This window comes from Stegostoma tigrinum, chromosome 2, assembly GCF_030684315.1.
Source record: "Stegostoma tigrinum isolate sSteTig4 chromosome 2, sSteTig4.hap1, whole genome shotgun sequence".
NCBI lineage: Eukaryota > Metazoa > Chordata > Chondrichthyes > Orectolobiformes > Stegostomatidae > Stegostoma > Stegostoma tigrinum.
The window spans coordinates 10,400,694-10,427,748 of NC_081355.1; the positions used below are offsets into that span (position 1 = coordinate 10,400,694).

Consider the following 27,055-nt stretch of genomic DNA (forward strand, 5'->3'; position numbering starts at 1 on the left):
CCCATGACTACGAGACATTTCAACTTGCCTTGCAATCAATCACTGCTATAGAGTAGGGAAGAAACTTGCATTTGTATATCTCTTTCACATCCTCAAAACACATCCCAAAGCGCCCAGATGTCCAGTTGTGGTTGTGTAAAAGGAAACGCGACAGCCAATTTACACACAGTAAGCTCCAAGCACCAGCCAGAACTGGATAAACAGTTTTCTGTTTCCTTCCCCCTCCTCCCCCCTCTACCCCCCAACACAGATGGTGTGTTCGGGTCTCTGGGGTGGGATCTGAATTCACGACCGGGGACCCTGCAGAGGCCGAAGTCGCCCCACTGAGAGGGACTCTGCACACCGCCACACCCCCACCCCGAAACCGAAACGGGGTGAGGGAGGAACCAGGAGGCCGATACACAAACACAGTGCCCACTCACAGCCGTTCGGTCCACAAAGGGGGCAGCAGCGCCTGGGCCTGGCAGTGGGTCAGTCTTCTTTCCAAGACCCTGCAAACTTGGGTAAACCGTTTGCCATTTTAGAACCAAGTGGCCATTTCCCCCACTGACCACCAGGCCGGGGCCCCATGTGCAGAGGGATGGAAGGACGGATAGACAGAGGGGAACGGGGGAATTTACCAGCTGGGTGCATGGGCAGAGGGGTGTGGAGCGTTGCACCGCAGAACCGAGGGTGACCGAATCCAGCTAAAGACAAACAGAACTAAAATCAACCTCATGGGTGAAGGCGATGCTTCCCCTCCCAAAGCCAGGCTCCTGGTACAGTTACATTCTCCTTTCAGCTTTGGCTCCTAAACAAGTCATTGCTTGCAAAAGCCCAGTAACAACACTCAGAAATACAGTGTCGCTGAGGAAGGGAGAAAAACCTTGCACTGATGTCGCACGTTTACGATTGAAACATTTCAAAGGCGTTTCAGAGTGATTGGGACCTTGAACAAATAAAACATACCAACATGTAAGAGTGTTAAAAAGGAACGAAAAAGCTCTGAGTTATAAAATCAGCAGAAAAAAAGGGATTAAAAATATAAGAACTACATTACCCACAATTCTAGGCGTGACGGAACGATGCAGGGAATCGTTTGGCCCGTTGTGTCTGTTCTGGTTCTTTTTGACAAACACCTCTAATACCCTCTGTCTTTCCCTGTGACCCCTGCTAATTTATCTTCAGGTATTTGTCCAACCTACTTGCGGACAGAAGATGCCTTTCTTGAATCCAGATTGTAAGGGTCGTCGTGTGTAAGAAAGAAAGGAAAGTGATGTTCTGCTAGCACTCGGCCTACTTTTATTTCTTTTCCATCACACTGCCCTCCAGGTGAATGTACTTTTGACAGGAATAGGGAGGGCTGCAGTTCACAACTTACAAAGTGCTTATTATCAGCTAAGGGTGCTCTGTGGGAAAATGCACAGCTCTCTCGGTGACTTAATACAGTGGGCATGCCAGTGAAATTCCATTAGCTTGGTTCAGATTGTGGCCAGTGAGGATGGGAACAGAATCATTCAAAAGCAATGAGGGAGAAAGAACAAAAAATTGAGAATGGAGAGATTAACTCTGCTGGCATCCATCATCTCATTTCACCTTGGTACCTCACTAAAGGCAGCAGACTGTGCTCCCACTCCAAACAAACCGTGTTCACTCTCATTGGGATAGGAAGACAACCAGAGAGGCAGTAAGACCGTAAGATATAGGAACAGAACTAGGCTTTTCAGCTGCTCCACCATTCGATCATGTTTCTCTATCCCATTCTCCCGGTAACCCCTTGATCCCCTTGCTGATCACGAGCCTAGCTGTCTTAAATACACTCATTGGCTTGACCGCCACAACCTTCTGCAACAATGGGTTTCGCAGATTCACCACCCTCTTGCTGAAGAAATTCCACCCGATCTCAGTCCAATAGGGTCATCCCTTCATTCTGAAGCTGTACCCTTCCAGCCAGAGACTCTGTTTCTCGTGGAAACATCAGCTCCTACGCAGAGGCTCTATCCAAGCCTCTCAGCGTTCTGCAAGTTTCGATCAGACTCCCCCTGCTCCCCCCCACCTCCAATCCTTCAGAAGTCTGTAAGAGGATGTTAGTACAAGAGCTGATATCAAGCCTGAATTAAACGGTCCCCATTGAAGTGAGGTTTGCTCTGGAGTCAGGAACAGAATGGGATTAATCAGTGCAGTTCAGCTTCCTGGAGTGGTTTCCCATACCTTTTGTTTTAATAAAACCCTGTTCAGAGATGTTCTGACACCTTTCGGGTGGGACTTGAACCCGGGTCTCCTGGCCCAGACGCAGGAACACTTCCTCTGCAGCACCTCTGGCTGGTTTCAAAGAGGAGACGTTCAACACTGGCAGCATAATTACCCAAGTCGAGGTCAGCTACCTCGGCTCACGGGGTTTGGGGGTGACCACTGTTCAAAGCAGTCCCACTAATTCAAAACTGAGTGACCAGGCAGCTATCAAAGGACTGGGATCAGATCACCAGCACCTCCCACGGAACAGAGGCTTGGTGGAGGGTGGGTGGGGGTGTAATTTGGAAGCAAAATGTCAAACACAGTGACCGTGTAAACTGATCATGTCAAAACTCTTAGTCATAGAGACATACAGCATGGAAATAGACCTCTCGGTCCAACCCATTCAGATATCCTAAATTAATCTGGGATAACAAGGTGTAGAGCTGGATGAACATAGCAGGCCAAGCAGCATCTTAGGAGCTTTTGGGCCCAGACCCTTCATCAGAAAAAAGATTTTCTGCTGCTTGGCCTGCTGTGCTCATCCAGCTCTGCACCTTGTTATCTCAGATTCTCCAGCATCTGCTGTTCCTCCTATCTCCAAGAGTTCCTACTATCTCCAGATATCCTAAATTAATCTAGTCCTTTTTGCCAGCATTTGGCCCATATCCCTTTAAACCAATGCAAATCTGGTAAGGATGTTTGTTTGTAAAAGGAATGGGAAGTAGCAGGAATCAGGGAATGTAGAAGCATTATTTATAAGTTGAAAACAAACAAGAGAGTATACATCTCCCACTCAGAGTGACTCCGAAGGTTCACAATGTCCCCAGGCAGCCCTCACACTGTAAGAACAGTCTGGAAGGACTGCCCACTTAATGGCTGACTCAGTGCACAGGATGCTCTTCGGGCCCAGTGGAGAACAGGACACACTTCACCAGTTTGTTGAGAACCACATGTTCTGATTAGGAATCATAATCTGAGCCTTGCGTGAAGGAGAGAGAGAGAGAGAGAGAGAGAGAGACACACACAGAGACAGAGACAGAGAAAGGAGATGCACAGAGAGAGAGAGAGAGACACACACACAGAGACAGAGACAGAGAAAGGAAATGCACAGACAGACAGACACAGAGAGAGCGAGAGAGAGAGAGAGAGGGAGAGGGAGAGGAGATGCGCACACAGACAGAGAGAGAGAGAGAGAGAGAGAGAGAGACACACACAGACAGAGAGAGACAGAGAGAGAGAGAGAGAGAGAGAGACACACACACAGACAGAGATAGACAGAGAGAGAGACAGAGAGAGAGAGAGAGACACACACAGACAGAGAGAGACAGAGAGAGAGAGAGAGAGAGACACACACAGAGACAGACAGACCGAGAAAGAGAGACAGAGAGAGAGGAGATGCACACAGAGAGAGAGAGAGAGAGAGAGAGAGAGAGAGAGACACACACACAGACAGAGAGAGACAGACAGAGAGAGAGAGACACACACACACAGACAGAGAGGAGATGCACACACAGACAGAGAAAGACAGAGAGAGAGACACACACACACACACACACACACACACACACACACACACACACACACACAGAGTGAGAGAGAGACAGACAGACACAGAGAGACAGACACAGAGACAGAGAGAGAGAGGACAGAGAGAGAGAGGCAGACAGACAGAGACAGACACAGAGACAGAAAGAGAGAGGACAGAGAGAGAGAGAGACAGACAGACACAGAGACAGAGAGAGAGAGACTGAGACAGACAGATAGAGACACAGAGAGAGAGAGAGACAGAGACAGAGAGACAGACAGAGAGACAGAGAGACACAGAGAGAGAGACAGAGGGAGGCAGACAGACAGAGAGGATGGCATCAGCCTTCCTCCTGAGGGATTTAAAAAAAATTTCCTCTCCCGTGATTTCTGGTTTGGATGAAGACCGTTCAGCTATACCTCATTCCACAGGGTCACTAGAATCGGCCAAATGTTTTCTTGTTTTTCACTTAGCGTCCTTCCAGTGACCTTGGGCACTCTATTTCATCTTCCTCCCTGCTCTCACTCGAACCAAACCTGCCTGCTGCCGAGCCTGATAAAGTAGTTAATATTTACTGAAACCTGTGGTTGAACTGGACAAAACCAGATAGCAGAACTCTGCTTCATCCTTCCACCCCGAAAAAAAATCCTCCTTTACACAACAAGCCTGTTACACAATGAGAGAGGGTTAAAAACTGAAGGGCTAGACCTCATGTCTGGTCGCTCAAGATACAGTTATTCTGGGGGCCTGGCAGAATTACAACGGTCTGACAACACGCAAACCCTCAGCAAAAAAAAAACACAAATGGACTAAAACTGGAGCTGTGTACCAAGATGGGTGATGGATTTAGACATACAGTCACTCTCTACAGTGAGCACCCAGAACCCACAGACGCCAACACCTTACCCTGCAAAACACCTCATCCAGCACTTCTGGAGGTGGGCCGAAATATTCTATCGTCACTGGTCTAGTAAATCCAGGGCCATGAGTTCAAATCCCACCGGAGCAAAATTTGATAAAAATCTGGAGTGTAACAGTGACCACGTGGCTCATTGTCAATTGTTGTATCTCATCCATTAATGCTTTTCAGGGAAGGAAAACAGTTATCCTTTCCCTGTCTGGCCTACACGTGACTCCAAACCCACAGCAACGAGCCGGACTTATATCTGCCCCTCAGGACAGTTCGGGATAATCGGTCCAGCCACATCTCATAAACGTGAGACGTTTATAAATGGCATGGAGTAAGAGCTGTTTTATGACTGAACACATTTTCTCTGTACCCAGCACCTACCCCGCCTCTCTGTTGAATACGTGGCAGTGATAAGCAATGGCCCAGATCACCGCTAAAACACAGCCACCCAACTTCTCCCTGGTTTACAGCTTCTGATGTTCTGGCTCCAGACCTTCCAGAATTCAGGTTAGGTTGAAGCAAATTGAGCGAAACCGGCAGCTGGCTAAAGCTCGCTCTGCCGAGAGAAACAAAACATTTCCTACCCCGACACACCCAAGTGGTAGTTCTGGGAGGATCAAATGCAGGTTTACTGCTACCTTTGCAAATGGGTTTTTTTCCCCTTCAGTGTGATGATAATGTACTGCATTTACTAGACTCTCAGCACCACCTCTTGCTCCTGTGATATGGCGAACTCCTCCAAGTTGTGACCAAAGGGTACCATGGGGGTCAGTGCAGTCCAGCCCACAGCCAATGGGGAATGGGGTACCATGGGGGTCAGTGCAGTCCAGCCCACAGCCAATGGGGAATGGGGTACCATGTGGATCGGTACAGTCCAGCCCACAGCCAATGGGGAATGCGGTACCATGGGGGTCAGTACAGTCCAGCCCACAGTCAACGGGGAAAGGGGTACCATGGAGGTTAGTACAGTCCAGCCCACAGCCAATGGGGAATGGGGTACCATGGGGGTCAGTACAGTCCAGCCCACAGCCAATGGGGAATGGGGTACCATGTGGATCGGTACAGTCCAGCCCACAGCCAATGGGGAAACAGGTAGCAGAGGTGTTGATACCCAATGGAAACAGCAGTTGTGCGTGTCACACCAGAATGCACTGGACAGCAACACCCCTTTGGTTTTGTCGAGCGTATTTGTCATTGTGGAGTTTGGTGGAGGGTTTTCCAGCGAAGGGTTTAGAGTAGGGTGATGGCAATGTGGCGTAGGGTGAGGGCTAAAACAGCGATCAGTACAACAGCCTGGCCTTCACATTGGGAATCGACACAACTGCACTTCAAACCAGCACCACAGTAACTCCTGGGATTCCAGAACATTCTGCCCCCACCCCCGTCTCTGCCACAAACTTCACTGGTGCCTCTTTTGCCCCAAAACATGCAACAGACATGCCACTGTCACAGGTCTCAGAAGCCATGCTTCAGGAGCTCCTGAGGTTCAGGTCCATTTCTGCCGTACCACCGTGTTTCTGGCTTCCCCTTCCCCCACCATCCCATCCCCATCCCTTTGGCTCACTAAACACTGGCAATGCTCTCAGGTGTGTGCTTCGAGCTCACTGGCAAGACAGCGGCAAACTAAAGGCACCCAGTGTTTGCAGAATAAACCGTGGCACATTTACAGCCAGGTACAAGGCAGGTTCGACAGAGGACAGACTGCCAAAGCCATTCCAGAACTCAACAAAAAGAAAAAAGCGGGAGTTGTGTACAAATCTCTGGGATCACAGTCCCAGTGTCTCAGCAGCACAGCCCTTTCACAGGCTGTTAATTTTTCGTCTAGCTTGTTGCATTAAAAGCTTCGCTCTTAACAGAGTCGGTACCATTAACAGACCGAGTTTAACAATTTTCCCATGGCTTTTAACAAAACATCATAAGAGTCATACAGCACAACCATTTTCCCCAGCTAAACCAGTCCCGACTGCCTGCAATTGGCCCAAATACCTCTAAATCTTTCCTATTCAATTCAAATGTCTTAAATCTTGTAACTGTACCTATATCTACCACTTCCTCTGGCACTTCATTCCACACGTGAACCACCTTCTGTGTAAAAAGAGTTGCCTCTCATGTTCTTTTTAAATCTTTCCCCTCTCACCCTAAAAACCCTAGTTTGGACTTCACTTCCCTGGGGAAAATGCCCTTGTTTACTCACTGTATCTATGCCCCTCATGATTTTACTAGGACACCCCTCAACCAGGCCCAGCCTATTTTTATAACTCAAACCCTCCAGTCCCGGCAACACCCTGGTAAATCTTTTCTGAACCCTCTCCAATTTAATAATATCCTTCCTATAGCAGGGTGACCAGACCCGAGGTCATCCACGTATGTGCACGCACCTACACACACAGCTTAGTGAATAAATTAAACATCCACCAAACTAGTTACATTTCCACCTCCTTGGAGGAGTTGATGCGCACTTTTTTTTCCATGAATTTCAATTGTGGTGATGAATCTGTGCCTCACAAACGGAGGCTATTCAGGCCACTGCAAAGAGCTGTCCACACTGTCCGCCCTTCCCTGAGCAATCGCCATCATCTCGTAAAGTGGTCTCCCGTTGCGCGTCACTCTCACCTCCCGCTCACGTGGTTCTGGCTCCAAGTCCCACGTCCAAGGGCCCAAGCTGAAAGCTGACCCTGCGGCGCAGTGCTGAGGGAGTGCCACATAATCACAGCAACCGTCTTTCAGAAGTAAAATTAAACCTGCCTATTCGCTCAGGGCAATGTCACTGACACCCCTGGTGCCGCTGAAAACGGATTCCCCACCTATCCTCACCCTCCCGTTTGCAGGAGGTGGGGCTGTACACAAATTGCACACAACTCCCCAACTTTTCCTCCCTTACACTGCACCTTCAATAAGTACTTCAAAGATTCCAAAGCACTTTGTCACATTTGAAGAAGGGTCCTGGCCCAAAACGTCAGCCTTCCTGCTCCTCTGGTGCTGCTTGGCCTGCTGCATTCATCCAGCTCTATACTGTGTTATCTCAGATTCTCCAGCATCAGCAGTTCCCACCATCTCTGACACATCTGGTTTCCAGGTGGCAGGCTGGGGTGGGAAGGGAGGTTATAGGACCTGACACGGGTGTTGATACTTGAAAACAGGGTCAAGAATTTTAATATCCCAGGTGTTGCTGAACCCAGAGCTGATGGGAAGCTAGCTGAGGATGGATCAGACTCTGAGGGAGGACAGAGGTCGCCAAACAACTCCAGAAATGATGCCCTGACTGGGCGAGGGCGAGGGACTTCTTGGAACAACATGAACATCGATTCCCAAGAACAACATTAGACAGGAAGAGAAAAGCCATGCTAATTTGCTTGTCATTACAATAAAGCCAGTTCGCCAGCTTTACCTCTGTCGGCCTGCTACAAGTATTCCAGTGAAGCCCAGAGCAAGCTGAAGGAACACCTCATTTTCAGCTTTGGTACTTTACAGTCTCAATACCGAGTTACACAACCTCAGAGCCTGATCCCTGTCCTAACATTTTTCTTACACATCACCATCCTCCCCTACCCATTCCTCTCTTGTTTGTCTTGATGGCTTCAATTTCAGACTGATTTTCTCCTCCTTACACCTGATATTTACACCTATTCTACATCATTATCTCTCCTTTGCTGCTATTAGCACTGCAGTTGTCAACTGCCCTGGACACCCTCGCGACCTGCTCTTCTTCAGTTAACAGCATCAAAACCACTGGAATCCAGCTCGCTGTATATCATAAAAAATCTGCTGCTCACTCCACTGACACCTGCTGTGTCCTTCCACCACATTTTGTTTTCATTTCAGATTTCCAGCATCTGCAGTACAGAGGGTCCCCAATTTAGAGATGTCCAACTTACAAACACAGCCTTGAACACATGCTGAATGTTAAAGGTCCACCTTACAAAAGTTTCCTGCACTCTCAAACGGATACTATCATCCTGCATCGTGTTCCAACGTGTGTTAAATTCAACTTGCAAACGGACTCCAGAACAGAACCTGTTCACAACTCAGGGATGGCCTGTATTTCACTTCCATTTCACAGCTTAAATATTACTTGCATGAGTGGAGCTCTGGTCACCTCATACAACCCCATAACCCACAGGGAACAATGGCCAATCAACACCATTAACTGTTGGGATGTGACTCTCAGAATCCCTACAGTGTGGAAACAAGCCCTTCGGCCCAACAAGTCTGCACCAACCCTCAGAGCATCCCACCCAGACACATCCCCCTATCACCCACATCATCTACACACCCCTGAACACTACGGGCAATTTCCCACGGCCAATCCACCTAGCCTGCACATCTTTGGATTGTGGGAGGAAACCGGAGCACCCGGAGGAAACTCACACAGACTGTTGCCCGAGGCTGGAATCGAACCCACATCCCTGGTGCTGTGAGGCAGCAGCGCTAACCACTAAGCCACCGTGCCACACCTCCTGGTAGGTAATTGCATATTTAATCATTCTTAACCTCAATCCAGATAGTTGCAGAGTCTGGGAAACTGACACACTGGACATCATTTTAACATCACTCTGCTCCCTTCTCCAGCCACACACACAAGAGATTTACAGTGTTCCTTGAGACTTCTCCTGTAGGCTACTCTAAATTGCCCCCAAACAGCCTGATCAAGGCGAGAGCAGGTCACAGATGGGAAATACTGCAGCGAGGAGCACACCTCCTCTCTCCCCAAAGCCTGCCCACCATCTAAATAAAAATCAAAAGAGCTGCAGATGCCGTAAATCAAGAACAAAATCGGAAGTTGCTGAAAAAGCTCAGCAGGTCTGGCAGCATCTGTGAAGAAAGATCACAGTTAACATTTCGGGTCCGGTGTCCTTTCCTCAGACTATCCACCATTCAAGAGGCATATATCAGGAGTGTGATGGAATACTCCCCACTTGCCTGGATGCGTGCAGCCCCAACAACACTCAAGAAGCTTGACACCGTCCAGGACAAAGCAGCCGCTTGACTGGCACTGCATCCACAAGCATTCACTCCCTCCACCACCGACACTCAGTAGCAGCAGAATGTACTATCTACAAGATGCACTGCAGGAACTCACCAAGGCTCCTTAGACAGTACCTTCCAAACCTGGGACCTCTACCATCTAGAAGGACGAGCGGTGCAGCAGATACATAGCAACACCGCAACATCAAATCTCCCGCTGAGCCACTCACCATCCAGACTGGGAAATGTACCATCGTTCCTTCACTGTCTCTGAGTCAGAATTCTGGAACTCTGCACCTAACAGCACTGTCAGAGTGTGATTACAACCCAAAGGATGTAGCGGTGCAAGAAGGCAGCTCACCAGCACTCTCTCAAGGGCAACTAGGGATGGGCAGTAAATCTGGACCAGCCAGTGACGCTCCTATTACTGCGAAAACAGAACGGTAACCTTGGACTCAACGAGTAAACACCCGAAGTTCATCAGTATACTACCTGGTGGAAAAAGGGATTTACAGAACCAACACAGCTCCTGGCTTCCACAAAGAATTGAATCAGGAGGGGTCTGGATAGTGTAAATGGACAGAAAATGTTCCCGCTCATAAAAAAGGGTTGAGAATTGAGAGGGCAAATACGTAAATGAATGAATAAAAGAAGAAATGTGAGGGACAAAGGGCTTTCACAGGGCCTGAGACTATGGTGCAGGCAGAATAAAATAAAAGAGCTGGACTGTTATCTGAACAGAAAGAATGTGCAAAATTACAGGGAGAAGGCAGGAGAGTGACACAAAGTGAATTGTCCATTCTGTGAGCTAGAGCAGGTACGATGGGCTGAATATCCTCTCTCTGTGCCATTAGGCTTCTGTGAATTGTCTGTGAATAAGTGGCTGACTCCAGATCACAATTATTTCCCATCTTTACCTCTTCTTTCAGCACAAAGTAAGAGAGTAAGTAAGACAAACAAACAGTGTAAAACCATGTACAAACATCATTCTTAAACCAGTCTCAAATTAAAAGGGGATTTAACAGGAATTATTACGAAGAGTAGAGTATACGTGTGTGGATAGTGATTTCTTTTAAGGCAAGATGTGACCAAAACTGGGTGGTTTGAGCTACAGGGAAAAGCTGGCACATTTCTAACCCCCCCATGGAGCATCAGAGGCCGAGGGATAGTAGGAACTGCAGATGCTGGAGAATCTGAGATAGCAAAGTGTGGAGCTGGATGAACACAGCAGGCCAAGCAGCATCTCAGGAGCAGGAACACTGATGTTTCCTGCCTAAACCCTTCTTCAGAAAAGGCCCGAAACGTCAGCTTTCCTGCTCCTCCGATGCCGCTTGGCCTGCTGTGTTCATCCAACTCTGCACCTTGTTACCTCGGAGGCTGAGGGATGACCACCCTGAGGTTTGTAAAATCATGAGGGGAATAGGCAAGGTCTTTCTTCATAGACTAGGGGAGGCCAAAACTAGAGGGCATAGGTGAGAGGGGCAAGATTCAAAAGGGACCGAAGGGGCAACTTTTTCCACACAGAGGATGGTGTGTGTGTGGCAATGGGCTTCCAGAGGAAGTGGTGGAGACTGGCACAATTACAACATATAAAAGATATCTGTTTGGGTACGTGGATAGGAAAGGTTTAGAGGGATATGGGCCAAAAGCAGGCAAAAGGGATTAATCCAGTTTGGGAAACCTGGTCAGCATGGATGAGTTGGACCGAAGGGCCTGTTTCCGTGGCTCTGAGGTAAATCTACGCTTTTTTTTTGTTTTTAAAAAGGGGAACATCATCACGAACAAGGTTTCACACAGAATCCAGTGGCTGGTTTAGAGCTGGGGACTGGGAGAGGGGAGAAGGTTTTCACACTAATTCTCCCTGAGGGCAGAGGTCCCATCCCAGAAATTGGGACTGGCTCGCACAGCTCACATTACAGCGACAAAGCAGGCACTCAGTACAAGTGTCCTGCACATCAGCCCGACAGATAGCAGCCAACAAAGCAAATAAAGTACGCTTATTGGAACACTTGGTTCCCAGCTCCTCCTATCACATCTTGTTGGCATTTAACGGTGGATTCAGTCACCCAGCTGTCTTTTCAAATTCTTCACTTCCTGTGGTTTGCTCCGTGTGTATTTTATAGGCCTGCATCCCAGACTGTGGCAATATAACCGACTGGAGCCCAAAATGAAAGCTTTCAGCTAGCACGGCTCACAACTTGTACCATCACCTCAAAACGCAACCAAAACAAAATGTTGTTAAGTCAACAGACACCTTTACGGTAACCTTGGAGGTGAATGTGTCCTTAATAATACAATGCAGAGAGGAGAGGGTGTTTCCTGATGTGGGGCAAACTAGAATGAGAGGTCAGAGTTTTAGGGCCGAAAGGGTAACAGGTTTAACACAGAGATGGGAGCCACAGAGATCTACAGCACAGGGAAAACGCCCTTCAGTCCATCACATCTGCGCCAGTCGACATCCACCTAACTATCTAATCAGAGATTTACTTCTCTCAATGCATCGTGGAATTCACAATCTCAAAGAGTGGTGGATGCCAGGTCATTGAATAATTCGAGGAGGAGACAGGCAGACTTTTTAAACTGACAAGGTCAGATGAGCAGGAAAGCCGACGTTTTCGCGTCGGGACTGAAGAAGGGTCCAGATCCAAAAACGTCAGCTTTCCTGCTCCTCGGCCTGCTGTGTTCCTCCAGCTGTACGCCTTGTTATATCTCTGACTCCAGCGCCGGCAGTGCCTACTGTCGCTGAGACGTTTAACTGGCAATGCGTTGAAGAGTTATGGAGAGTGGGCAGGTAAATGGAGCTGAGACTAAGATTAAGCCAGCCACGATTATATTAAATGGTGGGGCAGGGCCTACCCCTGCTCCTAGCTCTTATGTTCAAATCTATGCTTTTGGCTGTCTGGGCCCCTAAACAGTAGGATGCCCTTCCGAAAGCCTATCGATCCTTCGCTTTCTCAAGAGGCTGCTTAAAACAAACACCTTCCCACAGTGACCCCATTATGAGGGTCACATGTGATCGTGAAACCTCAGTAAGGACCGAGGGTGCGGAGAATACCTACAAGGGATAGGGCTTGGGAGAAAGGCTCAATAAACTGGGGGAGTGGCAGGGTGGCAGTCAGACCAGACGGAGGGGGAAGCAAGACCAGGAAGGCAAGCTAAGTACATAACAGCCACTGCTGCCTCACAACCCCCCGCACCCCCCCCCACCATCGTACCTGGGGACCCCCACTTTAGGAAGTGCTGTGTTGAAACCGACCGTCACCAATTTCTCCTCAGGCGGTTGATTTCTTCAATAATCTTCCAGTGAAATGGGATGGACTGCGAAAGTGATTTGGGATAAAAGGCATGTGGCCACTGAGAGGGACTTCTGCTACTTATAGTCCTGTCCGCTCTGTCTCGGCTTGTCCCAACCTCCTTCATGCAGCGTTTGACTGTTCGCCGTTTTACTCCCTACCCTCCCATATCATGGATGTAGGCTTGACAAAATAATTCCAACTCCTTATTCAAACTATACTACACTCCTAGTTACAACCCAGTTCACGTACAGAGCATTAGCTCAGAGTCTCTGCCTCAGACTCTTCTGCTTACCATAGAATCGCTACAGTGTGGAAACAGGCCCTTCGGCCCAACAAGTCCATACTGAATCCTCAGAGCATCCCACCCAGACCCAGCCCCCTATATCCCACCTAATCTACACCTCCCTGAACACTACGGGCAACTTAACACGATCAACCCACCTAACCTGCACATCTTTGGACTGTGGGAGGAAACTGGAGCACCCGGAGGAAACCCGCACAGACTCGGGGAGAATGTGCAAGCTCCACACAGAGAATCACCCGAGGGTGGAATTGAACCCAGGTCCCTAGTGCTGTGAGGCAGCAGTGCTAACCGCTGAGCTACCGTGCCGTTGATACATCCTCAGTTACATCACTGAGTGATTTACGTTGACTCCTTACTCCACAAAAGGTGCTAGAACAGTGCAGGTTGTTGCTGTTAATAAAGAGCTAAATGTTTTACACCTAGAGACTTTGCCGATGACCCTGCAGGTCACTCATGGCTCCTTCCAAATGGGCACCAAACATCAGTGGGACAGGGACCATCATTTCAATCCAATCAAAATCTCAAGTGTAATACTCCCTCTTTCTCATGTGGTAACTCTCAGGGACCGGTGGCTGCAGAGGCACATGTCATCAGGCACAGGAAGCACTATCACAGTAAAGCAGCAACTTAGCCCGCATCTCAAAGCGATTGCAAAGATTACTGCATATCTTCAAAAAGCACAATTAGTTATCACAGTGCCAATTTGGGAGCAAGGTGGGCACTTAGGGAGGGGGAGGGTGCGTGTGTCCACTCATTTGGGTGCACTGGCCATGGAAAATGGCACTGCCAACATATTAAAGTGAGTCAGACCTTGTATCCCACCCCCGCCCCTCCCCGTCCTACCCATGCTGTGCAACAGGGTCAGGAGAGTAGGAAATGGAGGTCAAGTGAGACCATCTAAAAATGGGCAACTAGACAGAATGTAGTGCTAACGTCATAGAGATGTGCAGCACAGAAACAGGCCCTTCTGTCCAACTCATCCATGCTGACCAGATATCCTAAATTAATCGCGTCCCATTTGCCAGCCTTTGGCCCTTATCCCTCTAAACCCTTCCTCTTCATATAACCATCCAGATGCCTTTGAATGTTGTAACTGTACCAGCCTCTACCACTTCCTCTGGCAGCTCATTCCATACACGCACCACCCTCTGTGTGAAAAAGCTGCCCCTCAGGTCCCTTTCAAGTCTTTCCCTGCTCACCTTAAGCTCATCCAAGGGCCCAGTCTAATATCCTGGGGAACTGGGTTCAAATCCCAGAGGGTGACAATTTGAATTCTGTTAAAATCTGAAATAAAAATGTTGCTGACCCTGTAGCCATTGTTTCTCTTCATGGTAATAAAAAAAACCCATCTGGTTCACTCACATCCTTTAGGAAAGGGAATTCACTATCCTTACCTGGTCTGGCCTACATGTGACTCCACACCCAGAGTAATGCAGTCAACTCCTGACTGACCTCTAGGGATGGCCTAGCCAAGGTTACCCACTTCCTAGAAACAACTTAACTAAAAACTACAGGCAATAAATATTAACAAAATAAGGCCCCAGAAATCCCATAGGATATTCAGGAGTGAGTTTATTACCTGCAGAACATGGAACTCATCATCGTGATGAGTAACTGAAGTAAAAAGTAGATTTGGTAAATTGAGAGGGAATTTGGGCACAGAGACACACACACGCGCGCACACACACACACAGACCCACACAGACATAGACACACGATGGCTGCGGGGTTAGACCAAAAGGAGGGGGAGGATCAGGTGCAACATTGACATCAGCACTGACCATAGATGGGCTCAATGGCCCATGTCCGCTCCTATGTTGTATGGCCTCTCTGGCAGAGCAGCTGTGGGATTGGCAACATTCTCTCCCCCACCCCCAATGCCTGACCCACACTGCTAACCTCTCAGCTGGTCCCCGTCACCCAGTGTCAGGGGAGGACCCAGCAGAGGGGGACCAGGGGCAGCTGGTGGACAGTACGGAATTCTTCATAATAGTGCCCAGGCTGGCACCCGAAATGTGGAGAACAGACACACACACACACACACACACACACACACACACACACACACACACAAGGATGGATCCCACAGCACCCGGTAAGTGAAGCTGTTTCATTTCGATATCAGCTCCCCTGTGTGTCTCTAGGAGAAAGCATCAGACGTGGGTCATGCGAAGTGAATTTGAACAACACCACAGGTTCCCAGGCCAAGGATCCATGTGTTGCGTTCAGGACCCCGAAGCAATCTCACAACGATGTCATGATGTTGATCTTCAGTGAGCACAAGTAGCACATAGTGGGCAGAGCGGGAGGAGACACAAAGACCAAGCTGGGCAGAAGCTCAAAGTGAATATTCGAAACAGACACAGAGAAGGAGGTTGTGTAACCAAAACGGAGAACGCTGGAGAAACTCAGTGGGTCTGGCAGCATCCACAGAGAGAGAAAGCAGCAGCGTTAACATTGAGTCTGCCATCAGTCTTCTGAAAGGTCACTGGACTTGAAACATTTTATTCTCTCTCTACAGATGCTGGCAGATCTGCTGAGTTCCTCCGGCACTTTATTTCAGATTTCCAGTATTTTCTGGGCTAGGCTAATTCGTATTGAGACAGTTTATGGAGTAGTCTCTCAATACTCTAAGTGTAAGATCAGAGCCTGGTGTACCTCCGAGGGCCACGTATTTAGTTGTAAAAATGTGGTAACCCATTCAGCCCATGACTGAAGACAGTTCTTGACCTTGTCTTCTGCTTGACCACACATCTCACGGATGTAGATATCTAAACTACACAGTAAGGAGGGGCTGCAGTTTCAATGTAAAGGCAGAAGGGACACAGGGATGTGACCAGAAGGAAGCAGCTAGCATCATTACGGCCAAGCTCTCCAGGGCTGTACTCTTTTCTTTAAAAAAAAATGCACCGTAGCAGGTAAACAAGACTTTGGCCTCTGTTTGGCTTGGAAAGGAGCCGAGCACATAACCCCCTCCCCCTTTCTCGAAGCTATCACAAATCCTAAAGCTGGAGTGAGTCAGACGACCAGCTGACCAAAGTGTTTAGTCAGCAGGAGAGAGCTCAGAGACAGAGAGAGAGAGAGAGAGAGAGAGGCACATTTTCTTCCTGTTCACCACTTCCCCAGCACCCCCCAAGCCTCCAACCAAATCATTCTGCGAGTTCTCCTTCTGTAAGGTTTCGTCAATTTTGATGAAAGAGAGAGGAAAGCGGGAGGCCTGCAAAGCCACACATTTGTTGCCCCACTGCACCAGGAGATCAAGCAACTTGCTTTCACAAAATAAAATCACAGTGTAATGTTCTCTTCTTGTGGTGGTATCCCTGAAACTCCAATCCATCTCAGCTTAATACCTTGCTGTCACGTCAGGCCTGCAGCTGTTGACAAAAAGCCAGCCTCAGCACAACTGCCTTCAACATCTCTGTGTGTGTGTGTCTGTGTGTGTGTGTCTGTGTGTGTGTGTCTGTCTGTCTGTGTGTGTGTGTGTGTGTGAGAGAGTGTGTGTGTCTGTGTGTGTGTGTGTCAGTGTGTGTGTGTGTGTCAGTGTGAGCGTGTCAGTGTGTGTGTGTGAGAGTGTGTGTGTGTGTGTGTGTGTGTCAGTGTGAGTGTGTCAGTGTGTGTGTGTCAGTGTGTGAGTGAGAGAGAGTGAGTGTGTGTGTGTGTGAGTGAGTGAGTGAGTGAGTGAGAGAGAGTGTGTGTGTGTGTGTGTGTGTGTGTGTGTCTCTGTGTGTGAGAGAGAGAGTGTGTGGGGAGGTGGGTGCGACGGGTGTGAGCGAGGTATGTGAGAGAGAGGGAGAGATGCTATGAGAGAGAGCAGGTGTGAGGGAGGGAGAGAGGGGGGTGTGTGTGACAGGGGTGTGGGAGGGTGTGAGAGTGACAGTGGTGTGTGTGAGAGAGAGAGGGAGAGAGAGAGTGAGTGGGTGAGTGTGTGAGAGAGAGGTGTGTGTGTGTGTGTGTGTGTGTGTGAGAGAGAGAGTGAGAGTGTGTGTGTGTGTGAGAGAGAGAGAGTGAGAGTGAGTGTGCGTGTGCGTGTGTCTGTGTGTGTGTCTGTGTGTGTGAGAGAGAGAGTGAGAGTGTGTGTGCGTGTGTCTGTGTGTGTCTGTGTGTGTGTGTGAGAGAGAGAGTGAGAGTGTGTGTGCGTGTGTGTGTGTGCGTGTGTGTGTGCGTGTGTGTGTGTCTGTGTGTGTGTCTGTGTGTGTGTCTGTGTGTGTGTGTGTGTGTGTGTGTGTGTGTGTGTGTGTGAGAGAGAGAGAGTGAGAGTGTGTGTGACTGAGTAACACGCACCACAAAGATTCATTTCTCATGAGACATGGGCTCCAACTGGTGTTTAATTCTACCAAGTTGCTCTGTCTTGGCACTGTTCCACAGTCTCACCATTGATCTCTTTTTTTGTACCAAGTCTCCCTTTGTCAGAGCCTCCTCCCTGTTCACACCTCCATATAATCACACCTTCCCCCATCACACACACAACTGACAACACACCCTTGGGTTGCATAGTGATGGGAAACCTTCTTCAAAACCTTTTCAAGGACACTTCACGAGCTAAAACAGTTGGACTTCAATTGAGATAAACCTTAACAGAGCAAGAGCTAATGCATGGCTGGATTAATTTTAACAAAAGAATGGATAGTTCTCCTATAATGCGATAGTAGTTCTCTTGAGTGGCTCTATGCTATAGAAAATCGCTTTGTAGAAAAATCACCATATAAAATCGCGTTATGTGAAGTTGCTGTAGAAAATTGCTATATATCTGTACAGCAGAAAGTTCATGTTATCCAAACAGCATCCACTATTCATCACTCGCGTTACAGCCAATTTGTGTTAACGAAACACCCGTTATAGCAGAGATAATGGGAACTGCAGATGCTGGAGAATCCAAGATAACAAACTGTGGAGCTGGATGAACACAGCAGGCCAAGCAGCATCTCAGGAGCACAAAAGCTGATGTTTCGGGCCTAGACCCAAGGCCTGACTGTTTTGAAAATCCTAGGTACTTCCCAAACCTTACACATGGCGATTGTGGGATCGCTCCTGAAAGCCTAATACCGTAGGTGCTGAAATAAGAAGGGAAATTGCTGGAGAAACCCAGCAGGTCTGCAGAGAAGATAGAGGCACGTGAGTTGACAGTTTGAGTCCAACAAGATTCTTCAGAGCTTGCTTGTATTCAAGCTGAGGCCCTCTCTGAGGAAAGCCACGCAGACATAGGGAGAATGTGCAAACTCCACACAGACAGTCGCCCAAGGGTGGAATCGAATCCGGGTCCCTGGCACTGTGAGACAGCAGTGCCAAACATTGAGCCATCGTGCCACCCCTCCTGGTAGAGCAAGAGTAGGCCATTTGGCCCCTTGAACCTGCTCCACAGTTTAACATGATCATGGATGATCCTGTGCCTCATTACATTGCTCTCCCATTCCCTTTAATATCTAAATATTTAACAATCCCTTTCTCGAAAATATTAATGTCACCCTCTTCAGCCTCCTCTAGCAGAGAATTCCACAGGCTACCCATCCTCTGAAGTGAAGAAATCTTTCTTCATCTCAGTCTGGCTCACATCCCAAGATTGTGACCCTGGTTGTACAGTCCCGAACCAGCGGAAATATGCTGCCTAGTCTGTCCAGACTGGTCAGAATTTATACGAATCAATCAGATCCCTCCTCACACCTTCCAAACTCTAGTGTATGCAGGCCCAATTGAACTAAGCTCTCCTCATGAGACAGATCTGCCACAGTAACAGCTGGTGAACATCTGCCAATGCTCTCTCAGAGGCATGGTTCTTAGGCAGGGAGACCAAAGCTGCGTGCAGCACTCCGGCTGTAGTCTCAGGGTCATACAGCACAGAAACAGACCCTTCAGCCCAACTCATCTCACCAAGGTTCTACATAACTGCAGGGAGACATCTCCACGTCCAAACTAGAAAACAAAAATGGGGTGAAAAACAGTGCTCTGCTGTTTCTTGACAAATAATGAAAGGTTATGATTCAAACCTCCACTGATTTTAAAGAAATTACACCAGTATCAAAGGAACTATCCGCCTGAGTGCCCCCGAGCCCGAGGTAGTATCTGCGTCTTTCAATATCACAGAGCAAGGCCATTCAACTCTGTTCTGGGTCTCCACAAGTGCAGCCCCAGCTAGGTCCACTACCCAGCCTTCTCCACCTTAGACCCACATCTTTCTCTTCACTGGCTGTCCACTTTTTTTTCCAAAGCTCTGCCTACATTGGGCAACCCCCACCACCCCACTGCCAACGCACATTCTCAAGCAGCGCCTTACAGACTTAACCACTTGGTTGGGTAGAGAGAGATATTACACAAGATATATGTCCTTAGAATCATAGAATAGAATCACTACAGTGTGGAAGCAGGCCGTTCGGCCCAACTGAGTCCACACCAACCCTCCAAAAAGTGTCCCACCCAGACACACCCCTCTATCCTATCCCTGTAATCCTATAGCTCCCATGGCTAATCCCCCTAGCCCGCACATCCCTGGTCACTGTGGGGCAATTTATCATGGCCAACCCACCTAGTCCGTGTGTCTTTGGGCTGTGAGAGGAAACCGGAGCCCCCAGAGAAAACCCACACAGACACGGGGAGAATATGCAAACTCCATATGGTCTCCCAAGGCTGAGTTCAAATCTGGGTCCCTGATGCTGTGAGGCAGCATGCTAGCCACTGAGTCACCGTGCCATCCCTCTCTTCTTGAGCACCTGTAAGACCATAACACATCATAGCAGAAGTAGGCCATTCAGCCCATCGAGACTGCTACGCCATTCAGATCAGCCACGATCTCATTGATAATCCTCAACTCTACTTTCCTGCCTTTACCTCCTGACTCTCGATTCCCTTCCTGATTGAAACAACTCTTACCCTGGAGCACAATTCAATGACCCAGTCTCAACAGCCCTCTGCGGTCAAGAACTCCACAGGTTCACAACTCTCAAGAGAAGAGGTTCCTCCTCATCTCTGTCTTAAAAAGTGCAACAGAAACATTTTCACCGACCACCACATTCATTTCGAATATCCTTTTGACTGAAGAGGCCATCTCCAGTCTATCCATGCAACCAAAGCTCCTTGCCCCTGGAACTTCCAGAAAGTCCTTTCTGCAGACTCCCTTGTGTCCTTCACAGACTCAGGCAGCTTGGGACAAGATAGGGGTTGGCTCTCAGCAGGCTCTTTCTACCCCTTCCTGGTGCCAGGCCCCTTGCTCAAACAGTGGTGCCATAGAATGAGGGAACACTGTGCACAAAGCCTGCAAGCTAACATAAGGATCTGGGCACACGGGTCCACAGTTCCCTGTAAATGGCAACACAAGAGGGTAAGACAGTACAAGGGGGCATTCGGCATGCTTGCCTTCATCGGTCGGGGCACAGAGTACAAAGACTGGCAGGGCGTGTTGCAGCAACATACAATTTTGGTTGGGCCATGTTTGGAATACTGCAGAGAGTTCTGGTCGCCACGCTCCCAGTGGGATATGGTGCCTTTAGAGAAGGAACAGAAACGGTTTAACAGGAGGTTTGGAGGGTATCAGCCACGAGCAGAGATTGGACATAATGAGACTTTTTTCCCCCACTTGAATGTCACAGGCTGAGGGCCAGCCTGATAGAAATTTACAAAACTATGAGGGGACGTGGATAAAATGAGTCGGGGGGGGGGGGGGGGGGGGGGGGGGGGGGATGTTGACTACTTTAAACCTGCGTTGCCTAGTAAAAGTGGATATGTTTAAAGGAGATGTGAGAGGCTTTTTTTTGTAAAACAGAGGGTGGTGAGTGCCTGGTATGAGCTGCCAGATGAGCTGGTAGTGCAGACAGATACAACAGCAACATTTCAGGTGTATTTGACAGACACTGAACTGACAGACATGAACCGCATAGAGGCATAAGGGCTTTTTAATCACGGCAAGGTGTTGTGTGTGGGTACAAGCTCGGTGGGCCGAAGGGTCTGCTCCTGTGCTGTACTGTTCTGTTCACGCACACGATGGCTGGCCCACTTTGGGGTCTCCACTGTGGGAGAAGGGTTGGTAGGTTAGGAAAGCAGCAGCAGCATTTCCCCCACCCACCCTCCCCCCACCTCTGACCCCCACCATCAAACAGGGAGGGCACAATATTCCTGACCCGCGTCTCAACGTATAAAACCCAGGGTTCTGCATACCGCGCCAGTCGTTGCCCTGAAATCTGTGAACGCCAGTGTCCACAAACCAAGCACAACACCTCCCCACCCCCCTTTAGAACCATCTTCAATTGTGTGGAGGACATTTAGGACGTCAACCCCCAACCCCAACTCCCCCCCTCCTCCCTAGGCCCCAACACCGCCCACCGCCCCCACCCCCTGCCCCACGGCTCCAATCCCTCCACCACAGGGCAGAAACCACACAGGGTTGAAGGCAGCTTTGGGGTATGGAAGCAGATACTTCTCAAGACTCTAAAACCCCTCCCCCACCAGCATTCAAACCCATCGTTTCTTCCCTTCCTAAAGAGAGAGAGCAGGAGGCCTAAAAACTTCAAATCACTTCCAATAACACAGCTGCTGTCAGTCCCGAAGCCCTAGCACCTGTACCCAAAGTACAGGCACTGACAGGTAACTGTGAACACATCTCATCCTCTCATCAAGTAAAATGTACGTTTTTCAGCAGGATGTGACTTGATCACAGTGAGTGGAAACCTTGGACAGGCTTCCCGTTTCTGAGTTGGAGCTAACGCGGCTAATTATAGTCATCCTACCACTCTGCCAGCCAATATTAGACACAATCCAAGCAAGGAATTTTCTTGGGTTTTTTTTGTGGCCCAGTAATCACACACGTTTCGCTCTTCTAATTCTGGCCTTTAGCACATCCAATTCTAATTACTGAACCATTAGTGATTGTACTTTGAGCTGGCCAGGGCCTGAGCACTGACACTCCCTGTCTCTCTTCCTCACAGGCAGCTCCAAACAGAGTTGACTACATTTTTTTCCCTTTCGTGGGATGTGAGCTTCGCGGGTGAAGCCTGGCATTTGGATTTATTTTTGTTTAATGCTGTCACAAGCACCTAGGTGCAGTGAAAAGATGGCTAACAATTGCCCAAGTTCCAGCTCCATCTTGGATTACCATCGCCTAACTGCCCTCAAAACAACTGGCTCTCTGGGCCCGCTCTGGCGGGCAGCCATATTGTTGTGGGCCTGGAGTCACATGTGGGCCAGACTAGGTGAGGATGGCACATTTCCTTCAGCAAAAATAAAACGGCATTTGTAAAGCTGCTGCGTTTTCAAAATGCAACCATGATTACACAGTAAACAAAAATTAAGATGGTGAAAAAGAATCTCAGGTGCTGGAAATCAAAAGACAGAAATTGCCTGAGAAACTCAGCAGCTCTGGAAGCATCTGCGAAGACAGAAACACGGTTAACATTTCGGGCCCAGTGACCCTTCTAAAGGATGGCTACGATTCTAATTTTAAAAATTCAAGTCATAAATTAGAATTCAAATTCACGTTCCTGTAACCTTTGTCTGAGTTCTGAATTACGAGGCCAGCGACGCTCGCCGTACTCCTAATGTCATTCAGCATCACAGCTCATTACAAAGCATTCTTATGAAGTGTTTTAGACTGTAAGCACAACTAAAATTCACTTTATTGCCACAGTCCTTATGAGGAGCATCAGGAGGACTGAGCTTATCCATGTTACTGTCCTCTATAATGACCTCTCCACTCACACACAGTCACCGGAGGTGAAGACACAATTCCAAAAGCTCCAGCTAGCGCTACATTTTTCTTCTAACCAAAACTATTACCAATCAAACGCTGAAGGGGCTGGATAGAGGGGACGTGGAGAAGATGCTGCCACGAGAAGGACGGACTAGGACCCGAGGGCACAGCCTCAGAGTGAAGGGACCAACCCTTTAGAACTAAGATGAGGAGGCATTTCTTCTGCCAGAAGGCGGTGACTCTGTGGAACCCAAGACATTGAGACAGAGATAGAGAGGTTCTCGATTAGTAAGGGGGAATCAAAAGGCTAGAGGGAGAAGGCAGGAGATCGGGACTGAGAAACATATTAGCGACAATCACATGGCAGGGGAGACTCAGTGGGCCGAATGGCCTAAATCTGCTCCTATATCTTATGGTCTTATGTTTGTCACTGAAAATGTTTAGCACGTGTTCTATTAGAGAGGTACAGACATACTTTGATTAAGAGGAGGAGGAATGATGGAGACAATAAAGCTATCAAGGGCCATGGTGCTGAGGTAAATTGGAGCCACACCCTGGCTGAATGGTAAAGCAGGATCGAGTGGCCGAATGGCCGAACTGTGCTCCCATCACCGAGGGCACATTTTACTGATGGCAAAAACTCTCAGAAAGCCATGGGTCGACAAGTTGTTGTCAGGTCTGTAGCTTTTGCCGTTTAGCCCCCATCAGTGGAACGTGCAGCAATAACCATCTGTTTTAAATTTACAGCTGTTTTTGAATCAAGCAAAATGCAGATGTTGGAAATTAATTTGTAGAAACAGGCCACTCAGCCCATCTAAAAGCACAACACAAAATCTTCTGGTTGGCCTGTACCAAAAACAAATCACTCCCAGCTAAGGCTACAGCCTTGGAACAGTGTGCCCAGTGATCTTGGTGAATAAAGGAATGGAGGAAGGGTTGGAGAAAGCGAGGTAAAGAGAGGAAGGGCGAGAGAAAGAGGGAGGGTGAGCGAGAAAGCACTAAGGGAGAGCTCAAGCCAGTAAAATCTAAGTGGAGAGCAAAAACAGGAGCATGAGAGAGAGAGGGAGGGAGGGAGAGAGAGAAAATGTGAGTACAAAAAAATGAAAGAAGTAACACTAATGCTTCAGATTTGAAAATAGAAAGGGAATTGGATTAAATCCTTTCAAGAGCCTTTGAGGAGCAATGCAGAAGTTGGAGTGAGGGAATCAGTTGTTGTTTGAAAGAGATGGAGCAGACTGAATGGGCTGAATGGCCTCCTGCTGGCCTGTAATGTTCTAGGAGAGACGTGCCTGCCTCCTCAGACACCAAGCAGCGTATTATCGCCAGCAACAATCTGCGCAGTTCTGACTCGGTTTTTCCTGGTTACATCACGGGAAGCCAGCAGTGTATACTGTTGTGTTCAATAAAGCAGCATTTCTGTGGGTGACAGCAAGTAGACCTCCACCCTCGCCCCATCACCAGCCCCGGATTAATTTAGGGTGCCACATTACATACCGTCAATGAGATGATGGTGACAAAACCTGCATTTTCACTTGATATCTTAATATTTTGAAGCGACAGCCATTACAGCGTCCTCATACCAACTGTTGCAGAATAGCCCTTTATGTGCCCACACACAATAGGCCACTGTTAAGCTGAGAGCAGACAACTTGAAAACATGCAGGATCGCGCGCGCGCACACACACACACACACACACACACACACACACACACACACACACACAGACACACACACAGACACACACACAGACACACACACACACAGACACACACACAGACACACACACAGACACACACACAGACAGGCTGCGACCACAGGGATAAACCAGACCCCACGAAGATGTGTGGGACGAGTGGCCCTTCAAACTGCTGGCCCTGGCTGCGTCCTTTCACCCTCGGAACCACGTGGCGTGCAGGACGACACTGCTCACAGCCGCCCTCGCCGCCCCTACCGTGGGGATTACACAGCGGTCTGGTCCCTCGCGCCCTGGTACTGAAACCCAGATCCCAACGCTGTGGTCCGTCCAGTCTCTCAGTACGAGCCGAAGGACGGGTACAAACCATTCCATGCAGGAAGCCGGTTTTGTGTTGTGCTGGAACATTCCTGCTTAGGAATCGGAAGGTCAAACACTCAAAAGCCCAATCCCCAGACACCCTGTGCCGAATCTGGGGCTCCTGGCCCAGTGCAGTAAGGACGGAGTGCCGCACTGCCACAGGAGCTGCGCGAGACACACCGAAATCCCTTGGGTGCTGGTGGAAAAATCCTTCAGACAAAATGAAAATTAGGGCAGGGGAGCTATGCTGGGACTTCGGGCCACACTTGACCCTACCCCACACCAAGGTATATCACCCAATCAATCAGATTACTTGGTTATTTGTTAAATTTCTTCTCTTGGGAGCTTTGGAACTCCTTGCCACAGAGAGCTGCTGGAGGGGAGCCAGAATCCAAGGGGGTGGGCAACCCGATGGTGGGGGATCTGATTGAAACTTGCAGCGTACTGAGGGGCCTGGATGGAGCGGATGTGGTTTCCACGAGGAGGAGAGACTTGGAGCCGAGTGTACCGAAGGGATGATCCCACAGAACGGATATAAGGAGGAATTTCTTCAACCAGACGGTGGTGAATCTGTTGCCTCTGAGGGCTGTGTAGGCCAAATCATTGGGTGACTTTAAGACAGAGATAGGCAGGCTCTTGATCAGTAAGCGTTACAGGGAGAATGGGGCTGGGAACCATATTAGCCATGACTGAATAGTGGAGCAGGCCTGATGGGCCAAATGGCCTAATGAAGCCCCTATATCGTATGGGCTGTGGGGTGTGTTGGGGGGGAGCAGAATGGACAGCATGATACATTTGGTACATTTCCCAGCAAAAAAGGAAATTGCTCAGGTATTGCAGAAAGATCAAAGTGACCCTTTGGGGGAACTTGCTGACCATTACACTGTGGCAGCAGGTAGTGGGGACACACACACACACACACACACACACACACACACACACACACACTCAGGTCTGATCCTTGACAGTATGAAACATTCACTGCAACTACAGAGGTTTATACCGCAGGAGGCCATTCGGGCCATCAAACCTGTGCCCGATCTTTCCTTCAGCAATCCAAAACTACCCCACTCTTCCCTAACGCAAACCCAAGAGGACACAGCGGAATGAAAACATCAGGGAGATCCAAGTGCATTGGTAGGCCTAATGACAGTGCCAAGGTTACACCACTGAAAACGTTAAATTAACAGGAAGGATCAGAAAGACAATTTTGTTTCCGAAAATCTCAATTCTCCTCTTCCTGTATCACCCCATGAACAGGGGATTAAACGGTAGTAATCTGCTGGATTGGTCACAGAGGAGAGGATGGAAAATGGAGGTGACCAACCTGTGGAAAATAGTTCAAAGAAGCTGAGCATGACCAGGGTTAGAAAGCATCGTTTGTAAAATCCCCACTTTCACTCTCTATAACTCGTTCATGTGACCAGCCCAGGACATGCAAGAATTAAATCAGATCCTAATGCATGTGGCGAGGTATGAAACTACACATTAAACCTAAACGGGGAAAAAGTATATATTATTTCCTGAATGCAGTAATGCCCACTACCATTGTTCCAACAGTCTCGTGGATCATCTACACTCGGCAAACACCAACCAACCCGACCTTCTGGTTGCCATCCATTTTGATTCCCCCTGCCACTCCCCTAGTGACATGTCCATCCTCGACCTTCTCCACTGTAAACTAGATGAACAACACCTGATATTTCGCCTAGCGAGCTTACAGCCCAAGGGCCTGAACATTAGCTTCATCAGCTTCAAAATTCCTCCACCCCAGCCTTATCCCCTGTCCCACTTCCCTGACCTGTCCATCTTTCTACTCACCTGTTCACTCTACCCTTCACACTGACCAATCACAATAACATCCTGCCTATTGCCATCCCACCTGCCCTTCCCTCAGCCCTACTCCCACTATTTATTTGTGCCCCCCCTCCCCCTCCCCAGACCTGATGAAGGGTTTCAACCTAAATCATGGGCTTCCTTGCTCCTCTGATGCTGTCTGACCTGCTGTGTTTGTTCAGCTCCATGTCAGTTCCAGCACCTGCAGTCCTTCCTGTCTCCTCCTTCGTCCCTCACCATTTAAAAAAAAATTCTCTTATGGTATGCAGGTAATGGTGTGG

The 27,055-nt window shown here is 48.7% G+C and overlaps 1 protein-coding gene across 5 annotated transcripts in view; it reads right to left on the bottom strand.

The window, feature by feature from the left end:
- The window catches only part of rreb1a (ras responsive element binding protein 1a), a 261,578-nt gene that overhangs the window by 167,534 nt on the left and 66,989 nt on the right, over positions 1-27,055 (bottom strand). Inside the window, exon 1 of one of the 5 annotated variants that reach the window (XM_048548357.2) lies at positions 21,926-21,985. The exons of the other annotated variants lie outside the window; for them this stretch is intronic. The gene's annotated coding sequence lies outside the window, so the exon portion shown is untranslated. Of the gene's footprint in view, positions 1-21,925; positions 21,986-27,055 lie in introns of those variants that run through there. 5 annotated transcript variants of the gene reach the window in all.